Genomic DNA, 6,667 nt, shown 5'->3' on the forward strand with positions numbered 1-6,667 from the left:
AGAGAGAGAGAGAGAGAGAGAGAGAGAGAGAGAGAGAGAGAGAGAGATGTCCCTGTATGGAGTACGGTGCCTTGACATGGATGTCCAGCGCCCATACCCACACCAGCCGGCTCGACGCGATACAGAGGCGCGCTCTTCGTCTATTGGGGGAAGACGAGGAGAGCGTGGCAAGTATCACGTCACTGGAGCACCTGAGGGACGTGGCAACCTTGACGGTGTGCCACAAAGCTCAAGTGCTGCATCACCTCACCTCTCCCGCCTCAGCCTGCCGCCACACCCACCCGGGAGAAATACGAGGCAAGCAGCGGATGGGGACCAGCAGGTACTGGTGCCTCTCTCCCGCTCCTCACAACACCAGCGAACATTCAGAGCCAGGGCAGCGCGCCTGTGGAATCAGTTCACTGGCCACGCCTGCTGAGGTCGGGACTATCAACTCAGCAGACAAAAGTGGCCGCCAATGTCTCGCTCTCCCTGCCCGGCTAGTGCTGTGAAGTGTAGTGCAGTGAGTGAGGTGTCAAACCAATATACTAACGAGAAAGACGTTTAGAATAGTTCGAGAGAGAGAGAGAGAGAGAGAGAGAGAGAGAGAGAGAGAGAGAGAGAAAGTGTTGAATCCGGGAGTAGAAGAGTGAGTTAAAGCCAGTTAGAAGGAGTTACCAAACAGCCTCGAAAGGACCAAGAGGTCTGTTGCTCTTTGGCTTCCCTCTGTATTCCTCCTCCTCCTCCTCCTCCTCCTCCTCCTCCTCCTCCTCCTCTTCGTCATGTAATTCCACTCAGTAACTCCTAATCTATTTTATAATGAAAAGTCGCGGGGAGTGAAAGACAGAATGCTTTGAATAATAACGTAGTGTTAGATTTTCCTCTCGTGTTCTGTCTGGCCATTGCACAAGAGAGAGAGAGAGAGAGAGAGAGAGAGAGAGAGAGAGAGAGAGAGAGAGAGAGAGAGAGAGAGAGAGAGAGAGAGAGAGAGAGAGAGAGAGAGAGAGAGAGAGAGAGAGAGAGAGAGAGAGAGAGAGAGTTTCCAATCTTATCGTCATTTTATCTTGGTTCTAATTGTCTATCTTTAATGTAAGTTCCATTAAGTGTTCCAAGTTTCTCTTTTTTTTCTCTCATGGCTCATCAGGAACTCTTCTGCCCACAAACTTCAAGGGATTCCAACCCTCTTAAGGATTTACTGACCCTGTTCCTTCTCCTCCTCCTCCTCTTATTACTCTCCTTCATCCTCCTCTTCCTCCTCTTTCTCCTCTTCTTTCTTCTTTCTTCTCCTCTTTGTCATGTTCCTCCTTGTTCCTTTTGTTCTGTCTTCCTTTTGTTATCCTCTTTATTAATTTGTCTTTATTCATCTTTTATCTTCCTTCTCTTCTTCCCCATTATATGTTTTCCTCTTCTTCTTTTTCTCCTTTTTCCATTTTTCTGTTCTTCTCTTTTCCTTTCCTACATATTTTGGTTTTTTTTTTAGTGCTTCTTTTCCTCCACCTCTTCCTCCTCCTCTTCCTCCTCCTCCTCCTCGTCCTCCTTCTCCTCCTCCTTCTCCTCCTCCTCTTCCTCCCCCTACTCTTCAGTGTTTAAACATCATCCTTTTTTTGTGCTGTTTTATTTCTGTAATTTAAAACATACGTCGTCTTTCTTCTTCTTCTTCTTCTTCTTCTTCTTCTTCTTCTTCTTCTTCTTCTTCTTCTTCTTCTTCTTCTTCTTCTTCTTCTTCTTCTTCTTCTTCTTCTTCTTCTTCTTCTTCTTCTTCTTCTTCTTCTTCTTCTTCTTCTATTATTATTATTATTATTCCTCTTCTTTTTCTTCTTCTTCCTCTTCTAGTTATTCTTGTTTTTGCTCCTGTTCTCCTCCTCCTCCTCCTCCTCCTCCTCCTGCCGTTCCAGAAGAATTACCCTTAATTGAAGTAGCATGGAACACAATTTCACCTGCAGAGCCTTAAGGGACTAGTGTAAACTCCATTATCTAACTCTCTCTCTCTCTCTCTCTCTCTCTCTCTCTCTCTCTCTCTCTCTCTCTCTCTCTCTCTCTCTCTCTCTCTCTCTCTCTCTCTCTCTCTCTCTCTCTCTCTCTCTCTCTCTCTCTCTCTCTCTCTCTCTCTCTCTCTTTTCTATCAGATTTTTCTTAATTGTTATGGATTGAGAAATGAGAGAGAGATATATAGAGAAAGAGAGAGAGAGAGAGAGAGAGAGAGAGAGAGAGAGAGAGAGAGAGAGAGAGAGAGAGAGAGAGAGAGAGAGAGAGAGAGAGAGATAAGTTAAGTAACAGCTCTCTCTCATTATTGTCATCACTATCACCACCACCACCACCACCACCACCTCTATCATCATTACCATCACTATCCGCGACTTTCTTTTTCCTCGGTTTCTTAAAATGAAGATAGAAAAAAATAGCCCATAACAACATTGATGGTGACAAAATATTCATTACACAAAAATACACAAAAAAATGCACAAAATTTTCAGTTTAGCGACAATTTTCTTCCCTTTCCCTTCCATAACCTTCATTATTTTCTTCCACTCTTTCTTTTTTCCCCTCTTCCTTTTTTCTCCTCTTTAAATCGCTTCTCTAATTTTTGGCCTTGTCTTCTGTTTCTTTCCACTTCCTTCCTTTATCTTCCTATTCTTACTTTCATTTTCATCCTTTTCTCTTTGTTTTTTCGCCTTTTATTATCCTTTTCTTCTTTTCTTATTCTTTTTCTTCTGTTTCTTTCCACTTACTTCCTTTATCTTCTTATTCTTCCTTCCATTTTCATTCTCTTTATTCCCATTTTCTTTTTTTCTTTTTTCCTTTCTTTGTCATCTTCATCACCTTACCTATGTTTTCTTTCCTCTTCCCTTTGTTCTCCATTGTTTTCCTTCTATTTGTTTCTCTCCTGTATCATTTTTCTCTCTTTTATTGCCGCCTTTAGTCTCTTCTTTCTCTCCATCGTCTATTTTTCTCCTTTTCTTTATCTCTCTTTTTTCTTTCATTTCTCTCCTTTTTTCTTATTTCTCTCTTTACCACCCGTCTCTTTTCAATTCTACCTCTGTTTTCTCTCTTTTCTTCTTTCTTTTGGTATTTATTCTCATTTTCCCATTTCATCCTTCTTTATTCCCTCTTTTCTCAGTCTCTTTGCAATTTTTCACTCGTTTTATTAATTTTCCTATCCTATCCACTTCTCTTTTCATCACGTCCTCTCCCATTATTCCCTCCTTTCATTCGTCTCATTTCTCATCCACCTCCCTCTTTATTTTTTTTTATTCTCTTATCCCTTCCTTTTCATTTACACCATTTCTCTCACTCATTTCTCGTTTCCTTTGCCTTTTGTAGCCCTTCAATCCATTTGTTCCTTTGAATTGTGTGAAAAGATATGAGAGAGAGAGAGAGAGAGAGAGAGAGAGAGAGAGAGAGAGAGAGAGAGAGAGAGAGAGAGAGAGAGAGAGATGTAAATAAGTGAAATATCTTTAGTTATGTAAGATAATGAGATAAACTAAATTGATATCTTTTTAGATATTTTTTAACGAAATAAAAAACCTTCACTGGGTTGTAAAGAAAAAATCCTTCCTTTGGTCATTAATAAGAAGAGGTCATCCTTTGGTCATCAACATAAAAATTCATCCTTTGGTCATACATAAGAGGAGGTCATCCTAATAATTCATCCTTTGGTCATCAACATAAAAATTCTTCCTTTGGTCATCAACATAAAATTTCTTCCTTTGGTCAACATAAAAATTCTTCCTTTCGACATCAACTTAAAAATTCTTCCTTTGGTCAACAACATAAAAATCTTCCTTTGGTCATACATAAGAGGAGGTCATCCTAACACTTCATCCTTTGGTCATCAACATAATATTCTTCATTTCGACATCAACTTAAAAATTTCTTCCTTTGGTCAACATAAAAATCTTCCTTTGGTCACACATAAGGGGAGGTCATTCTTTCACACATAAATGGAGGTCATCCTTTGGTCAACATAAAAATCCTTCCTTTGGTCTTCAACCAAAACGGTCTCCTTGGGTTACATGGTCTATCCTAAGGTCACAAAGTGACCTGAGTCCCTCCTTGGGGTCAGGAGCGTCCTGTAGGGTTGTAGTCACCCTTGCCTTGCATCTCGCCCACTGGGGGCAGCTAAGCTAAGGGCACGCTTTCTTCTGCCGGCGGCCACACACAGTTTCCTGGGGGCCGCCTAGCAAGAGGACCGCTTTCCCTCAGCCGCCGCCACGCCGAGTGTCCTTCACGTCCTTCCATGGGGGCAGCCTAGCAGGGGGAGCGCTCCACCCCCACTGGCCGCCTCGCCGGTGTCCTACAACCCCTACAGTCACAATCTCCTTACCCCCTTCCCATGCAGGGAGTCCGCACGACTGAGGGACTCTCGCGGCGCTCTGGCCGCCAGTGCACGGTGAGCCCACACTCACTGTTTCCTTCTCCTCGGAAGGAGAAGTCAGACCCACCGTCACCGTTTCTCTCTCCTGGCGGGAAGAGGACGGTCATCCTCAACCTTCCTCCCTTCGGGCCGCGCAAACCGCCGGGCCCGGTCCCTGCTCCACCGGGCGTACCAGGAGGCCTTCCGGGCCGCGGCAAACCGCCGGGCCCGGTCCCTGCTCCACCGGGCGTACTCGGCCCTGGTGGAGGCCACCCGCAGCTGCCTCTCGGTCAGCTGCGGGTCGTCATATACGAATCGAATTCTAAAGTGAACAATTTTAGATTTAGATCCGAACAACGCAACAAGATGGCCGAATGTCAAGTGACGCCCAGTCAACATGTCCACACAATGGCCAGTTTGTGAAGGCGACAAGTGAAGTGAACAACATTTACAACAACGGCAACAACATCATACACAACAAATACACTTGTAACACTATTGACAATAACAATCATAATGATACTAACAATAATAGTAATAATAATAATAATAATAATAATAATAATAATAATAATAATAATAATAATAATAATAATAATAATAATAATAATAATAATATATAATAAATAATAATAATAATAATAATAATAATAATAATAATAATAATAATAATAAATAATGATAACAAAATAGTGATATAATAACAATAATAATAATAATAAAATAATAATAATAATAATGATAAAATAATAATAATAATAATAATAATAATAATAATAATAATAATAATAATAATAATAATAATAATATAATATAAAATAAAGTAATAATAATAAGTAACAAAATGCTATACACCAATACTCCTATGATACCTGCAAAGCACTCCAAGATTCTACTATGAGAGAGAGAGAGAGAGAGAGAGAGAGAGAGAGAGAGAGAGAGAGAGAGAGAGAGAGAGAGAGAGAAAGAAACAATCTCTCCCCTGTGTTCCATAAAGCATCTCTTTGAACCTCTCACGCAAAGCCGATTTTAATGAGATGTTTTACCGCCGAGCAGAGAGAGAGAGAGAGAGAGAGAGAGAGAGAGAGAGAGAGAGAGAGAGAGAGAGAGAGAGAGAGAGAGAATGAAAACTTTTTAGCTATGTATTGACTTTTGTGGAAATACCCAGAAAATTTGCGTTTTCTTCATCTTTTTAAAGGGTTTCTGTTTTATTTATTTGGTTAGTTACTATTGCAGAGAGAGAGAGAGAGAGAGAGAGAGAGAGAGAGAGAGAGAGATTCCTGTTTCTAATTCATCAGATGAGAATATATAAGTAACAAAGTATTCAGGGTACTCTCTCTCTCTCTCTCTCTCTCTCTCTCTCTCTCTCTCTCTCTCTCTCTTAACAACATAACAAGGGCTTATGTAGTTAAACTTTTCTTTTCTCGTCCTAACTCGCTTCATTTTCCCTCTTCCCTTTCCTTTCATCCCTCTCCTCGCCCTCGTCCCCTCCATCTGTGAACTGCTTTCTCTGCACTCACCACAACCACAGGCGCCTCCTGCACCAGAGATGATCATTTAATAGTTTTTATTTCACTCCTAGTCCTGGTAACATTCCTATTCCTCTCCAATTAAGCGATTCTGACACCCGTTCCCTCTCTTTCCTCTCCCTTCGCAGTCCAACACATCCTGTCCACATCTATGAAATAAGAGGGAACTGAGTTTAATGGAAGGCATCTCTCTCCAGTAAAGTGAAAGTTTGGGCGACTGAGAGGCTTGAAAGTTTGGGCTCTCTCTCTCTCTCTCTCTCTCTCTCTCTCTCTCTCTCTCTCTCTCTCTCTCTCTCTCTCTCTCTGGTAAGAACTACATTCATGTCCCCTTTGTTAAAACCCTTATACCACTTCAATACTTCTATTAGGTCTCCTCTTAACTTACGTCTCTCTAAGGAATGCAGATTGAGTTTTTTTCAGTCTCTCTTCATTAGGAATATCCGTCATTCCCTGTTTCTTTTTAGTCATCCTCCTTTGCACTGATTCCAACAGAGCTATATCCTTCCTGTAATGTGAGGACCAGAATTGTACCTCATAGTCAAGATGTGGCCTGACTACCGCCAAGTATACCTTAAGAGAGTCATAATTAGTTACTATCGCCGTTTTCCCAAGCAAATGAAAAAACGCCGACAATAACTTACGCCTGACTACCGCCAAGTATGAATTCAGTATTACTTCGGGACTCCTGCTTTTAACACTTCTAAAAATGAATCACAATATTCTATTCGCCTTATTCCTGGCCTCAATACATTGCTTCCTTGTACCGAGATCGGATCTATCTTTCTCATACTTGAAACTTCCTAGT

This window comes from Portunus trituberculatus, chromosome 14 (genome assembly GCF_017591435.1).
Source record: "Portunus trituberculatus isolate SZX2019 chromosome 14, ASM1759143v1, whole genome shotgun sequence".
NCBI classification, from domain to species: domain Eukaryota; kingdom Metazoa; phylum Arthropoda; class Malacostraca; order Decapoda; family Portunidae; genus Portunus; species Portunus trituberculatus.